General features: G+C 33.7%; 1 pseudogene; it reads right to left on the bottom strand.

Moving 5' to 3' along the window:
* Positions 1-2,552: 2,552 nt before the first annotated feature.
* On the bottom strand, positions 2,553-20,330 carry LOC149530461 (uncharacterized; annotated as a pseudogene).
* Between the last annotated feature and the right edge of the window lie 4,905 nt (positions 20,331-25,235).

Below are 25,235 nucleotides of genomic sequence, written 5' to 3'. Positions count from 1 at the left end.
TGTAAAATTGGATGTAGCCATCTCAGTGAACCACCATAAATCTCGTGTTTTGTGTCTTGATCTTGTTTGTACTTTTAGATCTAATTCTGGTATTTATTTATATGCACTTTTTTATTAACAGATATGACATTGCTCAAAGGAAGTGGTATAGATAGATATTTCTCTGATCTTGAACATTAGTAGAGCTATTCTTCTTGGTAAGAAAGGTTTTAGAAAAAGAGCTTGCATGATTTTTTCAATAAATCACCAACCAATTATATGTCATTTTTTTCATATGTTAAAAATTAACCCATAAAAAATTGCCTGCGTCTAGTTCTATGAAAAAACTCATTCCATTGAGGCATTTTTTTCAAACATATTTCATGCATCCTAAGTCTCACTAGAAAACTGTCCAAATCTTTAGATTCCTCAATGATTCTTGAAAACTTATTGATTTGGATCTAGTTTTTACTTTTTACTGTCTCAAAAATTCTAGTAAAGTTTTCCATGCTTGCAACCATTGAATTTTCAATAAACAATATTTCATCTAGGCATGCTACCAAGCACATGGCGTGCATTCTGTGTTCTTGCTAAGAAAGATAAACATCTTTCTGATTCCTAGGATACCAATTGTTAGGAAAATATCTTTAAAAATCAAAATGAATGATTTGAAAATTTTTATCCCTATAATCATAGAATTCCAAGAAACTACATTCCGCTAAGGCATATTGTGCTAAAGCCATTATCTAAAGGTCTAAGGAATCAAAGCTATAATTAAGTTCTGATACCACTTGTTAGAGGGTTTTCATTGCACCAAAAAAACCAATCTATCAATGCCCGATAGAACCACTCAACTTATAGTACACAAGAGGCAATTAAGCCCTTGTAATAAATCTCGAGAGAAGTGTTGAACATTTTAATAACAATTTAATTACAATAGTATCAAGCAAATGATTTTGCAAATGAACAACAAACTAAGTGGTCTTGATCTTGGTAGAAGCTCTATGATTAAATACAACTCATATAAGTGACCTCTTGGAATGTTCGAATACTTCATCCCTAAAAACATTATGATGACCTCTTGGAATGTTCTTGAATGTCCTAATACTTAATCCCTAAAAACATTATGATGAGTGCTTTACGGACAATTTAAGTTTATAAAACATCATATAATTTATACAAGCTATGAAAAGAAGTTCCTACTTGAGAAATGTGCCTTATTAACAATTTCAAATAGAAACATAGAAATAGGAATAAAAAATATAAGGTAATCATAAAGATCAATGACTCTAAAGAAGTTGGTTTGGCACATAAGATTCATGTTCATTGCATTGAAATGTCTTCATTTATGACTTGATGTTCCTTGTTGATTCATCCACGTAAAGGGTATTTAGGGATTTGTTGCTAATACTCTGATACTGACTATTGTTTCATAAGAGATTTTAAGAAACAACAGTATTCCTTCATAAATGATGGATGTTCATTTAGAGCCCAAACTCTGGAATCTTAATATTGATTATAGGATCACAGGATCAATGTGTGAGAAATTTCATTTGAGAGGATTAAAGAAAATATTTTTTCTTACTTTCGAAGTATACTTTAATCTTTTATAATTCACTCTTTAATCGATGGCATCAGCGATGCTACACAACATTTATTCTTAATCGAACATCTTGAAAATATTTATAAAAGATATTATTCATATTAAAATAGATATTTATAACCGTATTGGATGCTTAAGTTTTTTAAGGTTGTTAAAGATTTGTTAACAAAATAAAAATCTGAGAGTAGCTAGCTTTTTTGCAGCTAGACTTATGAGATGCTTCAAGTTATTTTTTAGCTTGGTTGTCAAAGATGATACTTTGATCGAATTATAGTGAACCATTTTCATATGAATATGAATTTACAAATTACAAGTTTCACATAAGGAATTAGATATTCTCAGTTCGTTGATCCTTTCTGCTTTGGTTTTGATTTTTCATATTTCTAATCTAAAATATATATTTTTGCAGTTGGAAGCTATGCCAACTTGTAGTTTGGCATAGAGATTCCTAAAACCTATCTAATCTTTAAAAGCAGTCTCTATAAACAATTCCTTGAAAAACCTTTATTAGCTTACTTCAATCGAGTAGTACATGCAAACCAGACCATATTAATCATGCATGGAAAATCATCTTGTTGTGTGCCCAAGGATGAAACTATAACGTGTTTGGAATTAGTAGTGTGTAGTTCTTTCTACCAAGATTTCCTAGCTTCCAGCTGCTCGTGAATCAAATCCTTTCATGGAAATCTTCTCCGCCCCTGAGGTTTGAATTGGAGTCTTGATAAGTAAAAGTTTGACCCCTAGGATTGACCAACTAAAAATAAAATAAGATAAATCTAGGGAATCTCCGCCAAAGATAGATATTACAAAAAAAAAATTAATTTTCATTTTCTTTTCCCTTGCATAGGGACTAACACTATCCACAAGGACTACCTTGGGAATATTGGTAGTAAAATAGTCCCAAAATATAGAAAAGGAAAAAGTTCAAGATTTCATACTGTAGGTGTCATTTTTAATATATCCAGAGTTCTCAAAACTTGTAATTGGATTTCAAAAATGTCACCACCTCTTGCTGTAGCACAAAATCAAATGAAGATCTCGGAATTAGTTTCCAAGTTATGTTAATCTGAGATGGTGTAAGAACTACCATGCCGAGGTTATATTTATGTAATTGGACTACAATGCTTCTGGACTAAAATTGTATCAGAGCTTTTGTATCAATTGATAAGTAGGAGATACTTGTGTTCCAATTATCAATTGTATAAGAGCTTTTTTACAACAACTTTTGTATCAATTTATCAGAATATACTTGGTGTTCCATCATTAATGAGGACTGCGATTGAAATGTTGATTCTGCAAGCATTCTAATTCACTATAATGCAATGTAGATATATTGTCCTTCAATAATTGGACAAACCCCAAATGTGTGTAATGCATGGCTTTAGTGTTAATATGTGTATCTATATAGTTGTTCAAACCAGATTCAATTTTTGCAGGAACAGTAGAAATGTGCTTAACGAGCATATATATCATCAATTGCATGTCATTTCATCATTTTCTATTCTTAAATATTAAAATTGATAAAGGAATAATTTAATCAGCAAAGCATTCATACTTTTTTGACTAAAAATAGTTAACATGAAGGTACTATATGTGAAGTATCAACAACCCTAGTTTTTAAAACCTTTAATTCCAATACCCGCACAAACCTTGGAGAGAGATTTTCAATGACAGGCTTTTATGAAAGACTTAATTCTAATCTAACAAATTTATTAAGTATGAACAACCCTATTTTTTTAAACCTTTTACTCCAATCCCCGCCCAAACCCTAGAGAGAGGGGATTTCAATTAAGGGCTTTCATGAGAGGCCTAATTCCAATCTATCAAATTAAAAATTACAAAATCCAGTGAATTCAAAAGAAAAAGCTGGCATAGATAGTGGATTGCCTAGAGAGACTGTGCTCCCTTACTCTGTGCAAAAAATATACGAGGAAGACATCCTGAGACTCAAACGCCTCTATTTTGATATATATGCGGAACAGAGTAGCGCGACAAGATTGGGTTGGTCAAGACCCATCTAATCAATCAATCTATAGGACCCATCACCCTCTCAAAGGTATACTGCTGAAGAATTTTACCCACTCGACGAAATAAGGATTCTCATAATAGGGAATAAGAAAGTTAAAAAACATCTATAAAAAATTGTCTAAAACAAAGAATGAAAAAGCCAATATCTAAAAGTTCAATTGATAGCACAAAAGGGAGAAAATGATATGATTCTCCAATGACTTGATTCATTGATGATCAACAATAATGATTAATTGATACAATACATGTAGATGTGCCTGAATATAACTAGGAGTAATGCAAGCAATGAACATAAGTTATAACAACTAAGCACATGTCCATCAAAGGTGGATTATCCTCCATTGTGGGTGAAAGTATGTGCAACAATGGGAGGATAAAAACACAAAGATGGATCGCACAAAGAGAGGTGTGAGACAACAAGTGCTCAAATAAAGTGCAAACTCTTAGATGTTTACAAGACAACTAGTATGAAAATGCATTATTCTAAATAAACTAAAATAAAGAAAAATTAGCAATAACTAATTACACTAGAACTATCCTCTATCAAGACTTAAAATTATGAAGACAGACAAAGAAAACATTTTAGGAGTGATACAACAAGTCTTACCAACAGACATAATAAAATGCAACCTGCGGCTCCAAGGAATATGGAGTACCACCAGTACAAATGCTGAAACTTTGGTGCATCAATTAGAAGTAATGGCAAACCAGCAGTTGCAAAATATATTATTTTGAGTCAAATAAGCCATTCTTGGGACTCCTAACCAAGATTTAGAGGCAGTTTCTCGCTACTTGCATCAGATTAAGTTATCAAGAATGAAAACCACAATACAACATGATTCAAAGGAAAAAATGCTATGGAAGAAAGGAAAACCAGGAGGATGCAAAGAACCGGTGTGTATCATGAATGCCACAGATGCAACCAATGCAACACTGCATGCAATCCAGCTTGAGCCAAAAACAGTGAGTGCAATCACTCCAAGAAGTGCACAACCAATATGAGATACAAAGATGTTGTACTTCTGCAAATAAAATTCAGAACCTTGTTAATTTAACATGCTCTTACAATGTTTTTTTGTAGTTTCTTAAGATGCTACAACAAAAATGGGTTTCAAGAGTCTTCAATCCTACCCGTGCAGTTGGTGCTGATGGAGTACTAAACAAAATAGCACAGACGACACAAAGGGTACAATAGTTAATTGCAGCCCTTTAGGTGCAATCATCTTGTCCACATATCCAATAATAGACATTGCCACAAATGCCCCTGAATAAAAATAAGTGAATAAGCTAAACTGATCAAACCACAAACCACCAAGAAATATTCATACTGGTTGCAGATATATGTTGGATTACACTGATTATATAATACAATTTACACTGGTCAAATAAGTTAAGAATCTATTAAGTGCCCAAAAAAATCTTTGAATGTGCAAGATGTTGATTTCTCGGGGTTTTGAACAAGACATGATTATCAGATTACTACAATCCATTTCTAACATCAAATTTTGTTTTTGGATTCAATTGTATATGTTTTTTTTTGGGATAAAGAACATAAACAATGGATCTAGAAACAAAATTTGATATGTACAACATGATTAACCCAAAAAAAATGAATTTAGTAAAGCAAGCTGTACAGCTAAATACTTAAACATTTTCCTTTTGATATTTTCTATAGTGACTGCACAATCCTGCAAGCTTTTCACGACCTAGGAAACATTCCCAAACATTGCTAATGTGGGGCAAGAAGCCCTTTGACTTATTCCTCAATTGTGTTCTGGAAAATAAAATGATCGATTTGAATTCACTCTATCTAAATGATTTTTATCTGAGTGCGTATGCCAAAACATGGGTTTACAAGTTTTTCCACTATGTTCTACTTCTACTGCAACTCCTCTTAAGTATCAGGATGTACTAAATTGGCTCTGAGGCTATTGTGAGTTTGATGAGTTGGGTAGTGGAAGAAAGGCAATCAGCAGTTGCAAAAACTGAGAATAGGAACACCACCTCAATTACAAAAAGGGCAACAGACTCTCACTCAGGGTCGGTATAGATGCCTCTATCATGTTTTTAGGAGAGTATGCTTTCTCATGTGAAGCCAAGTAATGACATAACCAAAGTACATGGCACTTATTTTTCTCCAAAGCATGCAATGTCAAGAACAAAAACACCATAAATTCACATCTATCTACCAAAAATTTAGTATAATTTTTTGAGTTCTGATATCATATTTTGCCGAGACCAATACATAATGTCTCAGTCACACCCAATACCTCGAAAAGAGTGCCCAATAATAACCCTGATGAACGGCTTCACAATTTTTGAAGCTAGATGACAATGCAAATTTTGAGCCACCTGATGTACAACTTCACAATTTCTTGGATTTAAGAAAAAATCATATATATGCATGTTCTTGTGTCTAATGTCATATGTTGCATAGTAATTAATATCTCTTGTACAGATTACACTGATGTTGGTATATATTATGCTCTCTTCTGTATTAGAACATTCTAACCTTTTATTTATGGATATGGTGCTCGATTTGGTCACACTGTAATCTATATCTGGTGTCTCATTTGCAATAGCTAGTTTAGTAACTACATACATAAGCTTAATGTGATTGTTATAAAAATATTTTTATGTAATGGTGTTTCATGTGCTGGCCAAGGCTGGTTTGAAGGCCACCCACTTCAATACTCTGCTAGCATTTATAGATACAGAGTTCTATAATATCATGAAAAACAATCAATATAAAAAAGCTCATTCTCTTTGTAACATTTTTGGCTTTCATTTTAAGTTCATCTTTTCTTCTATTGTGACAGGCAAGCTAGAGAGAAGTGCTATATTGAAGGCCATATCATGTGCAAGATTTAAAGAAACTACCGAACCTCTAATTTGTTTGACTGGAGGTAGATTCCTGATTCTTTGCCTTAGAACACCATCATCTTCAAAATCCTATATGAAATCCATATGACCATTTCATTTCTTCAATATGCCCTATGGATGTCCCTATCTAACTATATATCTTTTAATTGCATATAATAACTAATTTATGTTCTTTTTCATGACTATGTTTGACTCATATAATTGTGATCTCTCTAGCACTATGATGTCGTTTGATATGTCTTGCTAAAGCTTGTAAATTTTGTTCCTTTTTCCATATCATGTAATATGTCTTGCCTTGTAGCTTATATGTTTTGAAATTGTTGCTAGGCCTTGTAGCTTGTATAATTTGATTGCTAGAGAGCTTCTACAGCTAAGCAAGAAGGTCGTTACACGAGTTATAGCCGTGCGCTTGGGTATGAAAATTGTATATTTTTTAATCTAATGTATATTTTAACTAGAATTTTAGCTTATATGTTTTGAAATTTCTTTTAGTGGCTTAATGTTGTAAGGTCTCTTGAAATAAGACCTTCAAGCGGTTGGTCAAAGTTTTACAAATAATCTTATCCACAAATTTGCCTAGAGCAATTAACTGAATGTTATAAAAGGTGATTGGGTTAAATGTCTTAGGAATAAAGTCAAAGAAAGTATTTTTAAAATATTAAAGTATTTAGCTAGGTCTAAGAAGATTTGTGTACTTTTGATATTTTTTCTTAGTTTGTGAAAGTTGTAGACCGAAGTTTTCATAGCTCGATTTTTGCTTCCTATGAAGAATGATCATGTCAGATAATATAAGTGAAGAAAAAAATAGGGAGACAATTGATAGATTGTGGTCTAACTTGAAAAGAAAAGGTGCTGGAAACTGTTATTGTCCTTGCAAAATTTGTAAGGGCTTAAACCGTAGAAGACTGCTAATCAAAAAAGTTAAGAGACATTGTAGGGAGAATGGTCACATTGAAGGGGGCATGACTATCATCCACTGGTAAGTTGTTCATTATATCATTTTAGCAATTTATATACATATGAAATCACTTGATGATTAGTTGATGATCATGGTTTATTTATGTTAATCAATTTTATATAGGTTGATCTCCCCAGGAAAGTACATGATATGAACCACAACAATCTGAAGAATATGGTTTTTGAAGTGGAGGAACATGGAGGTGCGAATATCCAAGGTGAAGATAATGATCCCATGGAAGATGACGATCATGGGCTAGAAAACACAATTGAAGATGATGGTATAAATACATTGATCCATGACACATTTAGTCCAAGCATATCTGATCATGATGATGATGATAGCCTCAATGCACCTCTACTTGAGAAGGCATACGAGCCCCTATACAAAGACTCCCAAACAACTCTTCTCTCTGCTATATTGTTGTTGTTGAACTTGAAGGTTATGAATGGTTTATCCAACATAACAATGTCACGTATGTTAAGGTATGCCATATATGTCTTTATAGTTAGCAAAGGGTGAATAATGTACCACTAATATTGTTTATATTAACAAATTATATTTTTTGCTGTAGATTGATAGGTGAGTTTCTGTTACCACCATCAAATATTCTACCTTGCTCATATCGAGAATTATCTGTTGTTATGAAAGATATTGGAATGGAGTATCAAGCAATACATGCTTGTCCCAATGATCATATTATATATTATAAAGAACATGAATTTGCAACACAATGCCCTGTATGTCATACGAGTAGATATCGAATAGATCGACTAACAAAAAAGGTGCCTCAAAAGGTTCTTCCTTACATCCCCATTATTCCACGGATGCGACAATTATTCAGGCATGTAGTAGCTTGGCTCAATTTATGGATTATCATGCATGCAATAGAAGTCAAGATGACATTATTCGAATCCCTGCAGATGGTTCAACATTTATGCACATAGAGGAAAAGTGGCAACACTTCAAAGAAGAACCTTGTAATCTTAGGCTTTCATTGGCAGCAGACGATGTCAATCCATTTGGAGAGACGAGATCTGTTTACTCGGTGTGGCCTATTTTTGTTATCAACAATAACATTCCTCCATGTATGTCAATAAAGAGGGAGCACATTATGTTGGCAATGATTGTTCTAGGTATCTTATCATTTGATAGTTATTAATTTACATGTACTTACAAATCTTGTAGTAAAACGGTCACAATAATTATGTAATGTTATTGTTCATTCAAGTAGGTAAATATCAAGTTAAAGATATGAATGTATATATTGAGCCTCTTATCAACGAGTTGGTGGAGTTATGGAACGGTGTCACTATGTATGACGTGTCTAGACCAATAGGAAAAAGACAATTTCAATTCCATGCAATACTTGCATGGACAATACATGATGCCCCAGGGCTAACCAATTTTTGTGGTATGTTATAGTGAATTCAAATTGCACACAATAATTCTAATTATAAAAATCATCATATTCAATAATCCAATTATATCATTATCTTGTAGGTCTTCAAACAAAGGGAAAATTTGCATGTCTAGTTTGTGGTCCAAAGATGAAATCTTGTCATTCAAAAAGTTTAGGAAAGCAGGTGTTTGATGAGTGTAGAAACTTCCTCCACAGGAATCATAAGTATCGAAGTACAAAAAAACATCTTTTCAATGGGAAAGAAGAAACTAAATCAAAGCCACGAAGAATGACACCTCGCCTATGGAAGTTGGAATATAATAGAATTAATCATCGAGGTAATGTCATTCCACCTAATGGTTTATGTTTGTAATTTATATATTTCTATTGTGATTTTTGTTTACTAATTGTGTAATTGATGACCGTGAAGGTCGTCAAGGCAGTATTGACAACCTTCCAAAGGGGCTAAAAAGCTATCCCAGACAATTTAGCAGGCTGCCCTACTACGAGCACTTACAAATTGTGCATTTGTTTGATACTATGCATATTGGAAAGAATATAACAGAGACATTGTGGAAAATATTGGATGGAAGGCGTGACAACGAAAAAATTGTCAAAATTTGTAATGACATTCATGAATCCAATCATGCATTGATGAATTTCATTCACTCAAATAGAAATAGAGATCAGATTAATATAAGTGCCCTTCCTTGGTTATTAACAGAGCAGCAAAGTGATGCCATAAAAGAAGTCATACGAAAAATTCAATTTTCCATAGGATTTGCTGCGAACATAAACAATCTCATATAAAAAAAAAAAAGTGAATTTGGGCTAGGGCTCAAAATACATGATTGGCATACTTTCATCAAGGTAAGTTATGTTCTTCTGTATTTGCAATATATTCATAACCTACGTGTACTATTCATTATGTTATGTTAGAAAATAATGAAATGATTGGTTTATAATTACTGTAGTACGTGCTTCCTCTATCTCTCCCAGAACCCTTCAATAATAACATCAAACAAGTGATATATGATCTTGGAAAATACATGAGGTAAGTAGTTATATCTATTCAATTTGTTGTATATATTTATTATATTCATGATTTGTTTTTCTTGCTATGTAATCTATTGTATATTATTTTGTAAAGTCTCGTATCTATATATTTTTTGTGACTTGAATCTCTTAATGTAGGTGGTTATCATCTAAAGAAATCCATAAAGAAGATATAAACTATTGGAAGAGAAGAATTCGTCATTTACTGTGTGAAATGCAAAAGTGTCTACCTCCAACTTTTTTCAATGCACAGGAACACTACCTCATACACCTAGTTGAGGAGATTGAATTGTGTGGACCTGTACACACTAGGTCAATGTTGATGGTTGAGAGGCCCTTGAAATATTTGAAGGCTTTGGTTCGACAAAGAGCACATCTTGAGGGTTCTATGGCAGAGTGATATATGGTATACCAGACTATGGTGTACATTACTGAATATCTTCCTAAGTTTGCATCAAATATCCATGTAGATCGCATTTGGGATCTCGAGCCTTTTAAAAAATTAGAAGGGGAGTACTTGATGGGGAAAGGTACATTGAGGAAAGTGAGAGGTAATAAATTATAAGATGTTATTGTAATAAATTATTTCTTAATCTTCAAAATAAATTGGTTGTAAGTTGTCTTTTTTTTTTGTATAGGTGCTCGAGCGTGGGATGCACTACATTTGTATATTGCAAACAATCTTGATTGGATGACGGTATGGATTGAACGTTGTCAACATTCTAGTCAAACATTAACATGGGAAGGTGTATCTTCATTGGTTAAAGAAGCTCATCATAATGGAGATTCTAATGTTATGCAAAGGGAAATAGATTTAGCATGTAGTTTAAGAGATTTCCAAGTATGTACAAATTTATTAATCACCTATATGTTTATCAACTCATGATACAATAATTTTGACATGTTTCACATATTATTGCACGTTAAACACCACAAGGCTATGTTCTATAATGGTCAAAAATTTTGCGTCAAAGTGTTGGATGACACGAAGAAAACTTGTGATTCAAGAATAACTGCAGTCTTTCAAGTGACTAATATTTCATCTAGAAATGACTTACATCCTCGAGAGTCTGAAAATCAATACTATGGCATTTTGGATCATATACTTGACTGTGACTTTAGTTCCTTCAAATTAGTACTCTTCATTGTCAAATGGTATAGGCTACGACTTAATCCAAATGATCCTAATAGAACTGTTATTGAACATGATAATGGATTTACAATGATTAATACAAGGTCATTTGAGCCAGTTTGGGATGAGCCCTATGTTTTTCCAAGCCAATGTGAGCAAGTATTTTACTCAGAGGTTCCACATAAACCGGGTTCGTCATTTGTTGTTAGACATGAACCGAGAGGAAGGCCAATAAAGTATAATGCGATGGAAGAAGAAGATACCGAAGAAGTAGAAGATGATGTAGATGCTGCTACTAATGATGATGATGAAGATGATGTTGATGTTGATGATGATGACGATGAGACAATGACGACGATGATGATGATGGCGAGGATGATGATGATGATGACGACGACGACGACGACGATGATGATGATGATGATGATGATGATGACGAGGATGATGATGATGAAATTCAGAGGTATGCCATCAATCCTTAATCTATTTAATATTCATTTCTTGATAGAAATATATTTGTCTTATATGGTTACATAGTTTATTCATTTTCTATTTAAAAGCTACAAGTTTCAACTAGAAATAGAATACTGCTAATCTAAATTAACTATTAATCTAAATTAATTAAATAAAATTGTTTAAAACACATATTGATGCGTGAATGTATTGAGCCTTATTTTCTTTCAGGTCAAAAGCATTTGTAAGTGTTTAGTTTAGAAAAGGGAATTCATTAAATATCTATAAAAGGGAGTTGTACCTAGAATAAAATTCATAGGGAAAACATAATATAAGTGCTTAGCCCTTCACTACACCTACTTCCCTAGTAGGCTTATAATGTGAGCCTAATTTAAGTGTTATATTGTGTACCTTTTGATGTTTTTAATTTTTATGTGATGCTTATGATGGATGTGATTATGATTATGATGTGATTATGCTCACGATAATTGAATTACATTTGCAGGAAACTGAACCCCTTTCAGGAGCATCCCACATAGACTCATGGATCGACAGGTATAAGTCAATACTCCTTATAGGCAGTCTATTTAATACACTTATCAATAGTAAGATTGATGTCTTCTAAGATCTCTCCTATTTGCAGGTACCAACGAATAGGTATTTGTCAGAAGTGTCTTCCTCGAGTGAGGGAAATATAGGAATAGAAGAGGAAAGTGAGACATGCAATTTATCTAAAATAGGGAGATTAACTAGAGGTCAAAGGACTAGAAGGGAATCCAATAAATGCATGAAATTTTTCCTTGCTCAAGGGGGGTCATGTTCTAATGATGATGAGATAGAAGGCGACATCAAGATGCCCTTGAGGTACCAACATCTATAGAAACATTGGTTACCCAAAGAACTTCCTCCAATAAATACTGATTTTTGTGTTAACGAGAGTATATATCACATAGCACCATCATCATTACATGGTTTGGGCCTATTTTCTATGGACGGCATAAAGGTGTCTTACAACAAAGTTTTTGAATTGATGGAGTATGTTGGACCATGTTACAATTACAAAAGTTGGATGCATATTGTTCAATATAAAGAAAGTATGTGTAGGTATGCTCTCTTGGCAAATTATATACAATAGCTAGACAATAATCAAAGTAAAAGTGTGGCTATATACATTGATGGAAGGCCAAAAGCAACAGGGAATATTGCAGGTTTTATAAATAGTACACGACTTGGGTCAACTATAAAGCAACCCAATTGCATATTTGAGGCGCGTGAGGGAAATCGTGTATTCATCTATACGATAAAATCAATACATGCAGGGGAAGAGCTTCTTATTGATTACAATTTGAACCACATAGATACAAACGAGGCTACTATCATGGGGGTGGTACATACTATTAAACCAACTTCTAATCAATGACTCCAACATACCATTTAATCAATAAATTTTTGGCTAACATTTTTATACTTGACCTTTGACATAGGGGCACAATATGGAGCAACCTCCTAGAGGGGATGTTGGCGATGTTCTCGACTCATCTACACATGAGCAGGTAAAACTCATTGTAATTGTGCAAACTAGATAGAAGCAAAATGTTATTTTTTTAATGTTGTTTTCTTCATTGTTTTGGAGTAATTTTGATAATACTAATACTATTGTTGTCACAGAGGGCCAATGGTCGGAGGGAGGGAAAGGAACCTGCAGTCCCTCAATAGCTTGCCCCTGAGGAGGACCCTTTTTATATTGATTTACTAGAGACCAATGGCTCGATCGATTCAATTAAAAAGTTGCTAAAGAAAATTCGTAAAGAAATTATACGTTTGGCAACCATTAAGCCTACTACTCAAGAAATAAAAGATAGGGCATCTGAATTGTTGCACACCTCTGAAACCTTAAAAGTAAGTATTAATGAAATTTTTAATTATAACAAGAGTTCAATAATGGTTTTTATGTTATGCTCTTTTATGGCATTAATTAAAATATGGATGCGTTGTCTTTATAGAGTTTTTTATGTGATTTCGAGCCCCATTCCCATGATGAGGGTGCTGCAAGTGGTTCAGGTAGATCACATGTTCCATTCCCCACTTGTGTTTTCCATTGAATATATATAGGAATTATCATAATAATTGACAACACATGCTCAAGCAATCCTTTTTTTTAATGCTCTAACAATCTTGTCCATGCTAGTCCACGCATTCTATATTTATGCATGCTCTAACAATTTTATTCTTCAGCTTTAGATCCTATGATGACATCATCTCCATCCAGGACAAACACAAATCTCTTTTTGACTGCTGAGTCGACAACACGCAGCTTACAGGCATCGACTGTAGCACCATCTACTAGTACACAAATCCCTCTTTTTCTCTCTTTTGTTATGTGTTTAAGTGTTATGTGTTTACGATATAGATTGTAATGACCCCCCTTTGGTAGTCACTCAACGTTTAAACTTTTTCACAATTTTTTTACAACTATTTATTTGATACACCTTTGGTTTTTATAATTGATGTGAATGATTAACCAGACTCACATGTCTACTATCTTTGAACTCAAACATTACTTTTTTGTGTATTTTTAACATCTTCTTGCTTGAATAATCACCTTCTTTTGACTGTTACAATTGTTGATCCTATTCAGTTGCTATTTCAATGAGTACACCAAGCCTGCACAAATTATACTTGTTCACTGCAGCCTAAACAGATTTACACTAACCACTAATGTTGTCATGGCTTTTAAAAAATTTGTTATGGCTTAATACATATCTGGTGGGCATGCATGGCCTTTCCTATAGATAGTAGTGAATGTGAATGTGCTTCCTATATGCCAATTCTTCCACCCACGAGTTCCAACAAATGTCTACTTCTACTTAACTTATGCTTGTTCTGCCATATCGATGAGGAATGGAGCTATCAACTTGCATAAAAGGGTATGGGTACACATTCTTGCGCAGTATTCTCAACAGTGACACATAGATGTATAGCCTCATATCCTTGTGATGCCTCAAGAAGCTCATGTGTTTCATCAGATTGTAGCAACTATAAATTTTCCCATCTGTTCCTTCCTTTAGCTATCTTGACATTGATCACTATCTCCATTTGAAGCCATATGATAAATTGTTATACTTTGCTTCTTCATGTCTATTCAATTGACTATCTTTTCCTAATCTCTTATATTTTGTTATGTTTTGAGGTCCAATTAATTTATACTTAAGCCTATATCCCTCATGTCATGACCTGGCATACCTTTTGTGACTATAGAGTGGACAATTCTTTCATAATTAAAATGGTGTGCATACTAAGTTGCAACATCTTCACTACAATTAATCAATAAATACATGCATTATGGCTTCTATTTGATAGAGTATTGCCTAGTCCTATCATGTTGAAAGTGGAGTATATTCTCGAGGTGCAACATTGTATAGATGCAACAGATTGACTAGCTTGGAGGCCGAAGCCATTATTTGAGTTGTATAGCTATAAATATCTCTGTCCATGTTTTTACCATGTTTATGTTTACAAACTTTTCAAAAATTTTGGCCTCAAATTCCCCATGATCTTAATATGATTAGTTGTCCTTTACACTCTCTAGTTGAACTCTGTTTAGCACCTGGATGACCAAGTCATGTTTTTTTTGGTGATATTTCATAAGACCATCTACCATATATATCTACATGGCAAGCCCTCGATTTGGAGAAATGATGATCAAAAGTATGCCATTGCAAGTTGTAAAACATATATGGTATAACAATTCTACAACTAGCATTAAAAAGCACTTTCCTGAGCTAGTTTTTCCACATTGTCAGAGAATTCCTTTTCAGGAATCCACAGTGACATTTTAGAGTTGGTTCTATTCCTTATTTTGTCTATAGGGAACATTGCACTAATGCACCTGGGGCTACACAGAATTACAGCTAGTTGGAGAGGAAATAAATGTTAAGATTCAGGATCATTGATTAGATGTTCAACCATATCCAGTGAAATTTGATTTCCAAGCAATTCCCTTCTCAGCTGAAGCTTTGCCAATTATCTTGCAGCAAAAGCTTGATATGCTTCCATAATGGCAACTTCAACTTACCCCTTCTACTTGATGGCAAGTGACCTGACAGACGAGTCACGAGATTGTATACATCCTTGAGTAGTATCTTATTGCCCAAATATCAAAAATATATCATGACTAGCCTTTAAACCATCTTCACATTAAAAACATTTTTTGCCATACAGCTCAGTTAAAGGCTGAAATGATACTTTAGCATGACAATTAGATTCCACAAGATGGCTCTCAATTTGTTGTATATGAGGCTTCTGTTGTTCTTGTTCAAGCAAAGAATGTGATTGTTGGACTTTGAAACTGAAGGCTTTCTCTTCCTAGATAAACCTCACTTAGATAGCATGCACTTGATGTTTTAAAAAAAAATCTCTTTTAACATTTTAGCAAACAGTTTGTATGCATTCTCCCCAACTTCAACTTCTTTTGGCATTATACCAAACAACTCATGCCTGAGCTGATGCTGCAATTCAACTTCTGATATTCAAATCCACTAAAAATCAATGTTCTCTATGTAAAATTTATGAGAATCCTCATCAAAACTAACAGATGATTTTCTGCAAGGCTACTTTATGACATTCTTGGAGTAGACCACAACTGGAGCAACATAATAGCTAGAAGTTAAAGATAATTCCTGCAGTTGTATGCGCTATCAAAGTTAAACAATTTTTTTTTTACAAATTTTTAATATCAATTATCATTTGTTCTTTTATACTTTGTGACAAAGACTTATGAAACTTATGAAACTTTTTGCAATAGGAGCTGCAGCATCATTTCCTGGATGTTCCTATGTTCCTAGTATGGGAATGGTGAAGGATGTCATATTGATCATCAGCGACGATGAAGGCATTCCATTAAAAGTAGCCAAAGTTCTAGGTACTTTAAAGTTATTATTCTATAGTGATATAATAGTAATTTAGTTTTTGATCACTCTTCATCGACTAATGATCCCATGATTATTTTGTAGGGAATGATGTTTTTTGAAGAAAACTTGGTGATGAGTATTTGCGAATATTTGGGCCCACCCTGCGTACTTGGTGGAACATCATATCCTAACTAAAACCCCAAACCACTATTTTGATTTCATATCATTGCTAGAATAGTTTTCCTTTTCATCCATTTCTTGAACTATATTAAAGGTAGCTTCACTTCATTTATGAGTCTAACATGTTTTTTTTTTACTTAAAAGGTGGAATAACCAAGACAAACTGTTGAAGGATGATCTTATAGAGAGCATGACCCAACTCTTTGGACCTCGTGCAATCTAGAGAAACAAGCTCCTTGAAAAAGCTGGTTTATGTTTGAAGTATATTAGGGACTAGTATAGAAAAAATTTATGGGATAACCCCAGGTACGAGCATCCGCCCTATGTTCTTGAGGCTAAGTGGTAGGCTCTGATTTTGGATGGAAAGTATAAAGTTGACAAGAAAAATAATATTACACCAGTAGAGAGTACAGCAAGGTATGTGATATTGTTGAGAATGTAATTATGTACTAATTAACCTCTATATTTATAGTATCTAACATATTTCAAACTTTTCATAGATTGCCTAACACATCAAAGGCAACAAAGGCAAGACTAGAAAAGCACGGGACACACAAGCTCGACTCTGGTGGTTTTTTGAAACTTCAAGCATGAGTTGTAAGTATTAGTAAATGAAAAATTGTATCAAAATTTTTATATATTGTGATGGGAAATGCTAGGATAGACTAGCTTGTCTATGCTCCTGATCATCATCTTTTGCAACTTTTGTATTTCCTTTTGATATTTTAACTACCCTCCATTGGTTGATGAAACAATGCAAGTAAAATTCACCATACCATGCAAAAATGCAGGGCTCAAAGTTCAAGAGATGCCTCACAGAAGATGATAAGAGAATTGGCTTCCAACAAGGCTATAGAGCCGTGGCTGAACGGCTACGAGCTGAAATCAGTGTGGAAGGTTCTAATAATGATGCATCTAAGCCACAAGTAAATAAGCTAAATGAAATTTATTTCAAATTGAATACTTTACCAATTAGTCTATTTGATGTTAAGTTCCAATATAAAGTGAGTATATCTGTTTTAAGCAAGCGATGATAACAATGCGTAGGATGTTGGAATGCAGCCTGACAGTCCTTCTACACAATCTGTGAATGTTGAAGGTTCGCATGATGTGCATCCTAGTGGTGGAGGTATACATTTGCTATTAAATTTTTTATATGTAATTGCAATTGGTGTTTGGATTAACGTAACATTTTTTATAGCAGCTATAGAGGATCGAGGGGTCGATGTTCATGAGCGTGTTGACGTTGAGTCCAGACAAAATGATGTGGTCAGATCAGGTAAAGAGCACCACAGTTATGTTATTTAAAATAATTAAATACTTGTAACAATTATAATAAATTATTTTTAATTTAACTCTTTTATTTGTTATTGTAGAGGACTCCCCTTTGCAACAGCATAGGAATTTGAGATCATCAAGAACAGAGAAAAGAACAACTGATGTGGGGGGAATTGATGATGACATTGATGCTCCTCTTAGAGCTTACATAGAAAAAAGAAATATAAAGAAAAAAAAGAAATGATTGTCATCTACATACCTTAATTGATAATGACTGAATTTTATGTCTCAATGAATTTAATTATGTGCTAATGAATGTTCATGAAATATGTGTTAATGCAAAATATTGATGAATGTTGCATGTTTACGAATCTAATGTGTTAATGAATGTTATCATGTGATATTGATTGAATGTTACATTTTATTAATGGTTGAAATAATGAATGAATGTTTGATGTTAATGGGGAATGTAGAGTGATGTTAGGGGGAGGGGGTGGGGCCAAATGAGCTTCCACCTTCACATGGTTGGCCCTGTTTAGTAGATAATATTACACTATTCTCGAAACAAAGTGAAGCTCAATAAGATACTAAATATTTCTCTATTTTGTCCTATGTTTAGATTATTTTCCTATGCATCTAAGGCTTCATGCTTTAAACTTTCATGAAGTTCTAAACTTGTAGCTTTTTTATTGCATCCTTGGATCTCAGCACTGTCTTGGGACTATGTTATCACCAATGATACGATTATCATAATTAACTAGGGACTATGTATTACCGATGCCAAATGTATTAGTGAATGGAAAAAGTTGACTAATGAATTGCTGAATAATATAAACCATGACAAAATCATAGACAAATTCATTCAAGCAAAGCTTAAAGATCTTCAAACATTAGAACCATGCAAAGTGAATTAAGCATATCTAAAAGGTGATCTAGTAAATGTAGCTGGGCAAAATTTGCTAAATATATGCTCACATTGGCTGCTTTTTATTCTTCTTCAGGCAAGTCTTTTCTCTTGCACCTCAGCATGAAAAGGACCATTCTTGTTATTTGTTTGTTTAACTATTATTTTTTCATCGACTAGGATGTGGTAGGCTTGTAGGTACTAGGTTCACAATGAAAGCATGGAAAATTTCATGAACTTTCTATCTATTAAATCACAGTTAATATTAGTCATTTTGTCAATGTAGAATACACATTTTGTCTATTGTTATGTTCAATCTAGATGATATGCATATGATATAGAGCAGATCTTAATGTTTTGATTTGCAGCTAAACAAGAGTGTTGGTTGCAAGGAAAAGAATATGGAGATTAAGAAGAAGGTTCTAATTTTGTTTGCAGGATTGTGCAGCTTTTTCATTTGTGGCTCCACAAAATGAGGTCATCATTTTCTTGTATTATTCTTGGTTGAATTGTTGATTAGTCATGATTTTCTTGTATTAGTCTTGGTTAAACTATTAATTAGTATCAGTGAGTGCCAAAGTAATTTGGATAATGAATTGCACAACATAGACTTAATGCTTGAAAGTTATAATTGTGGTTTATATATGAATAGTGCTTACATTGAATTTCTTTTGAGATAATCAATGTTCAGAAATTATAAGAGATTTTAGGAAGTTCATGTCTGAAAATAAAATACCATATATTATTAAGGATATGAGTTCTCTGCAGTCCATTATAATTGAAAACAATCTTGTAGGTTAAACTAATTTAATGGATCTCAATGACCTATTGTAGGTTAAACTGATTTTATGGACATTTCTAATCACACTCAATAATGTAACAGAAAGAAAAAAGATCCAAAAGTTTAATCAAAAAACTTGTTTTCAATGTGTGTGCATAGTTTTCTTCTGATTTCCTCTTACTAGTGTTATATGATGTTCTAAAGTTTCCTAAAGAGGAACATCTCTATCTAATTTGGTTATGCTTGTTGTGGGTATGATCTCAATGTGGACATCCAAGTTTTTCTAGAGTTACATGCATACTAAGAATCCTTAATGTGGAAGGATTTGAACTAATATTACCTATCAATAGAATTATTTTTAGTGGTACATAAGGGAATAGTCTTTTCATGATCTACCAGTCTAAAATTTGATTTATTTTTTCTTGAGGCAATGTTGGTGTGCTCAATACCTGCTCTTGATGCTTTGATGTTTTTATATTCATGTTATTAGTTGTAACTGCCTAATGTTAAAAACCACTACTTCAAACCTACTCATCAACTTGGCTCTGAGTGCATGATCAACCTACTTTCTTCCATCTTTCGTTGCTGAGAAATTTTTTCTATTACTCCACCTAGTGTTTCGTGTTGCTTCTATACCATCCTTGACAACCAACTTACACCACAGCTTATGGGAGCATTTTTCACAATCTTCATTCTAGATTAAAAACTATCACATATATTCAATGATTTCTTTCTTCCTAGTTAACAAATTAATGGGTATTATATCTTGTTATACACACCCATTGGCCCTAAGCATTGATTTGTGTGTGTAATATAACCAGTAACAATGCCACACCATGGTAGATTCATAAGAGAGGCAACAAAATCTCCCACAGTAGTGACATATGACTACATAACTATGGGAGGAAGAACATTAGGATATCCACTGGCAGCAACACTTTCACAGAACTTCACAGTTTTGCTTTTGGAAAGAGAAGGGAGCCCATATGGGAATAACAACATTATGAGAGTAGAGAATTTCTCAGTGAATCTAGTGGACAATTCCCCAACATCGCCCTCCCAAAAATTCATGTCAGAGGACGGTGTATACAATCACAGAGCACGTGTGTTAGGAGGAGGAATTCATTAGTCAACTTTTCCCATTCACTAATATATTTTATTGCATCCTTGGATCTCAGCACTGTCTTAGGACTATGTTATCACCAATGATATGATTATCATAATTATCATAACGTGCTTAAGAAAATTGGCAAAGAAATTATACATACTCAACATCTCACCTCATTGTAACTGAGCCTAAATTGGAGAGTTCAATCTTCAAAAAAAAATTGCAAACCTTACTTTGATTTCCAATTTTTTGTATCATGGATTGTTTAAGCAGTATACAAATCTAGTCCTAATGTCATTATTGTTTTTTCTTGTGAAGGTATATGTGCAGGTATGAAAACTGTGCACTATTTTGATTGGAAAACTCATGAATGGGTGGGAATAAGCCGACAGCGCAGTATTATGGGTAAGGTAAGTATTATCTTCATGCTCAATTTTCCTTATCCAAGTAGAAAAGTATATTATTTTTTAAAATTTCCAATCTAATTATATAGCTTTGGAAATAATGTATTCATAAGGCAGAATGTTTACCTATCTCATCTTTTAGAATTGTCGATTGTATCTCTCAAATCTTAGGATATTAGTTTTATGTGAAGATAAAAAATTTAACTGAATTGAATCCAAAAACCAATCACTATGATTATAATAAATAGTAGAAATTTAATATATGATTCTCTATAATTTCTAACTTAATGTAAAAAAATTGACTGAAGCTAAATATCACATATATCATTTTTGAAGGACTATCAATAATCTGTTATTATAGGAGTGAATTCTATAGACATTAGTAACATTTCAACAAATAAAGCTAGCACGAGTCATCAACCATCTTGAGTGTTGAGTGTTCGATCAAGGGATAAGTATTAACTTCAATCCTATCATTACTTTTAGAAATTCAAGTCATGCTCCTCTAAAAGCATAGAATTCTTTTTCCTCCTCTATTTTAAAGAAGAATAATGGTTCAGATGCAAGAGTTTTATTAGAATTCAAGTTATTTTGTGTTTATTGGCCTTGATAGGAGATTTTTTGCTACATTGTGCAGTGGTAAGTGTTAAACTTTAATGTAGTGTTTAAAAAGTCTATCGACATTGAATGACATACTGGACTCAACTAGCTATAATTGGAGATTATTACATGTTGGAATCGTTTAGGAGTATAAGAGAGTGTCATCCTGCAAATGGCAGTTTTGAGCTAAAAAATTTCGCGGGCATGCCAAGTTTGGGGGCATTGATAAATGAAAAAAGATTTCACTCCAACTTCACTTGGTGAGTTGATGACATGTAGCTTGAATTTTGCTCCCTTCTTTTTTGTGAGCAGTCGTTAAGATCTTTGAAAGCTAAAAAGAAGCTGCATTAAGTCCCCTTTTGGTCGGCTCAACAACTTTTCAAGCTTGCAATGTGATAATTTTTCAGAAAGTCATTTTTTTCTTTTTGATTTCAAAATGCCGATTTGTGGTGATTTTTAGTGGTGCTCAGGATTCCATTCAGCTCAAGGCTGTCAAAGTTTTTGCAGAGGTATGCAAGTTTGAAATTCTTTGATATCATCTCAAAATTTGGGCTCAATCTAAATAAAATCCTTTTGCTAATATTTTCAAAGAATAATAGATTGTAGATTATTTGTCAAACTATAAAGTTTTGTGATGATTTTGAGAGATTATCTATGAATAGAGGCTATAGATGCCTGCAAATGCTTCATTATAGACCCGTGTCTAAGTTCCTGTGTGTGAAGCCATTAAGCTCAATTAATGATTCGGTTTCTTCACCAAATTTGGCTTTAATATGAACTAATTCCTTCGCTAGTCTTTCTATGCTTGATAATTATAGTTTTTCTTTGTCAATCTAAAAATAATTGGATACTATAGATATTGCCTATAAATAGAAGGATATCAAGCCATCCCTCAAATAAAAAATGTAAGGTACATCCTAAAAATTTCCATGAGCCTAGAACATCTTAGGTATAGTTGCAGAGAATTAAGAAAGCATGGATGCTAAAAACGTATGCCATTTTGTTTTTGTTTTACGGCATAGCCATCGCAATTATGACGTCTGCCACTAGCTTAGCGATGAAATTGTTGTGGCGGCGACGCCAACTGCCATCGCAATGCTAGTGGCAAACATCACAATTGAGACTTCCACCAAAAGCATTGCAACGGGGTTGACTTGGCGGCGACGCCAACTTTTGCCACAATTTTTTTTTGTTTTATGGCGTAGCCGTCACAATTATGACGACTGTCACTAGCTTAGTGATAGAATTGTTGTGCCAGTGATGCCAACTATCGCCACAATGCTAGTGGCAGATGTTGCAATTGCGATGTCCGCAACAAGCATTGCGACGGGGTTTTTGTGGCGGCGACGCCAACTTTCGTCGCAATTACGATGTTGGCCACAAGCAATGTGACGGGGTTGATGTCACAATAAAGTGGTTGTATAGCGATGGATAGGCATCATAATTGTGACGACATGGGATAGATGTCATAATTTGCAACTAAAAAACAACGACGTCTATTACTATCACAGTGGCGATACATTGTCGTCATAATTGCGACACATAGCCGTCGCAAATCGATGCCAAATGTATTAGTGACTATGTATTGAATTAGAGTTGCATACTTTAGTGTTGTCAACATGACAACTCATGAGAGTACACAAACTCCTAATTGTCTCACCTAAATAAATAATAAAATAATGCAAAATTAAAAAGTAATGCATTAACCTAAGTAAAATTAAGTAAGTGTAAATAGTAAATACTTAGTTACACCAATAGGTTCTAACCGAAGGATTAAGGTGGAAACATTCTAATAGGTGAATCAATGTAAATCTCTTAACCGAGTACTCCTAGAAGGCTTTTATAAATCCTTTAATAGGGTGCTTACTTTATTGTACGTTGAAGTCCTCTAACAAGGCACACTTTTAGTAGGGTGTTGAAATCCTTTAACAGGGTGAGACCTAACAATCTTTGTAAGCCTTTAATAGGGAAAACCCTTCACAAGGTAGATCATAATTTATCATCAAACAATTGTAACATTCATTGGATTCACTTTACAACTGTAGTAGTGAGGATTTGTGGGTGTCATCCCTACTCCAATTTTACCTTCTCATTGGAGGGTTTCTAGGTAAAAAATTGATTGGGTTGTGTTATTTGTTTCATGCTATGGATGAACAAGTGTAGCTATTTATTTCAATTTACATACAATTATGAGATGGATGTGTGGTGAATATTTTTATGGTTAAAGTTTTGAAGTGTTGATTCAGCCCCCACCCCTCAGAGTTTAGTTTCCCATTGTTAATTTCAACAACTGTTGCGTCTACCCAAATCAGTGCTCTCATTCTCAAAATTAACTCATCTTCCATCACACAATTTGTAGTCTATACCATGCAACATAAAAATCTCCAAATAACAAGTTACATCTACTAGTATCTTTGTCACTAGTGCTAGTAGTACACAACCCATATGTTGATGAATATTATTGGGCTTACCATCACCCAAATACCTAGATAAAATACTACCATCTAGAAAATTACATCTACATCCATCATTATACCTACTAGCAATACAACCATTACCTCTCAGCTAAGCTCACAATCTACACCATGATACACTACAATGATATCATCTACAGGGCTCATTACTCAGCCCATCACACTATTTATTACTACCACAACTCCATTCATAGTAAATCTGATCATATCCACATCATTTCCATTCATACCATGGGGTTAGGCCAATCATAAATGCATGTTATAGGCATCCCTACTTCCACCCCCATTGCATCCACTCCATCACAAATAAAATTGTGTGTGCATTATCAACCACGACCCCCATCACTTACAAGTAAACTTCCACCTATCACTAACTACTTCGCAATGCGACTACTTGGAAGTAGCCACAATATTCACCCACCACACTAGTAGAGGACACAAATGACCCATACTATTGATTAATTTTCACCAACCAACACCCATGTACCTCCTCATACAAATATAAAACCATCATATGGTGTAAAAACTATAACACTCCAACCAATGTGTAGCCTCCTCCACCTTAACAACAATAGTACATACCATATGTGAAAAAAATCCAACCATCTATGCAACACTCACCTAGCTCCTTAGTACCAAAATATGTGCAAAATAAACCCCCACAATAGTAGTACATCTAAACACAACACAAAAAACATTTAATCTTTTCCATATGGTAGGGAAAGTATCATCACAACTACCACCTTTTTTACAACAAAACCCACCATATTCACTTGATCTATCTTATTAATATCAAACACTAAGGGCACTTGGAATTATGACATTTCCCACAAGAGAATGGGAAGAAATGATGAATTCCATCAATGAACTAAAAGCGAGAAATGAACTTATAACATTCAAATTTGAGATAGCATGTCCCTATCCTTTTGAGAGATCTATCACAACAACACCATTCCTAAAGCATTTTGAGATACCAAAGTTTGAAAAATTCAGGAGGAAGGGAGACCCTATAAGACATGTGAATGAATTCTACATGCATTGTTAGGAAGTGGAAAATAGTGATGTGTTCCTCATGCATTTATTTCCTAAAATTCTTGGGGTC

Source organism: Cupressus sempervirens, chromosome 11 (genome assembly GCF_028749045.1).
Source record: "Cupressus sempervirens isolate cs-2001-9-10 chromosome 11, ASM2874904v1, whole genome shotgun sequence".
NCBI classification, from domain to species: Eukaryota; Viridiplantae; Streptophyta; class Pinopsida; order Cupressales; family Cupressaceae; genus Cupressus; species Cupressus sempervirens.
The sequence above is the reverse complement of the archived record's forward strand: the minus strand, read 5'-3'. Positions and strand labels throughout refer to the sequence as shown.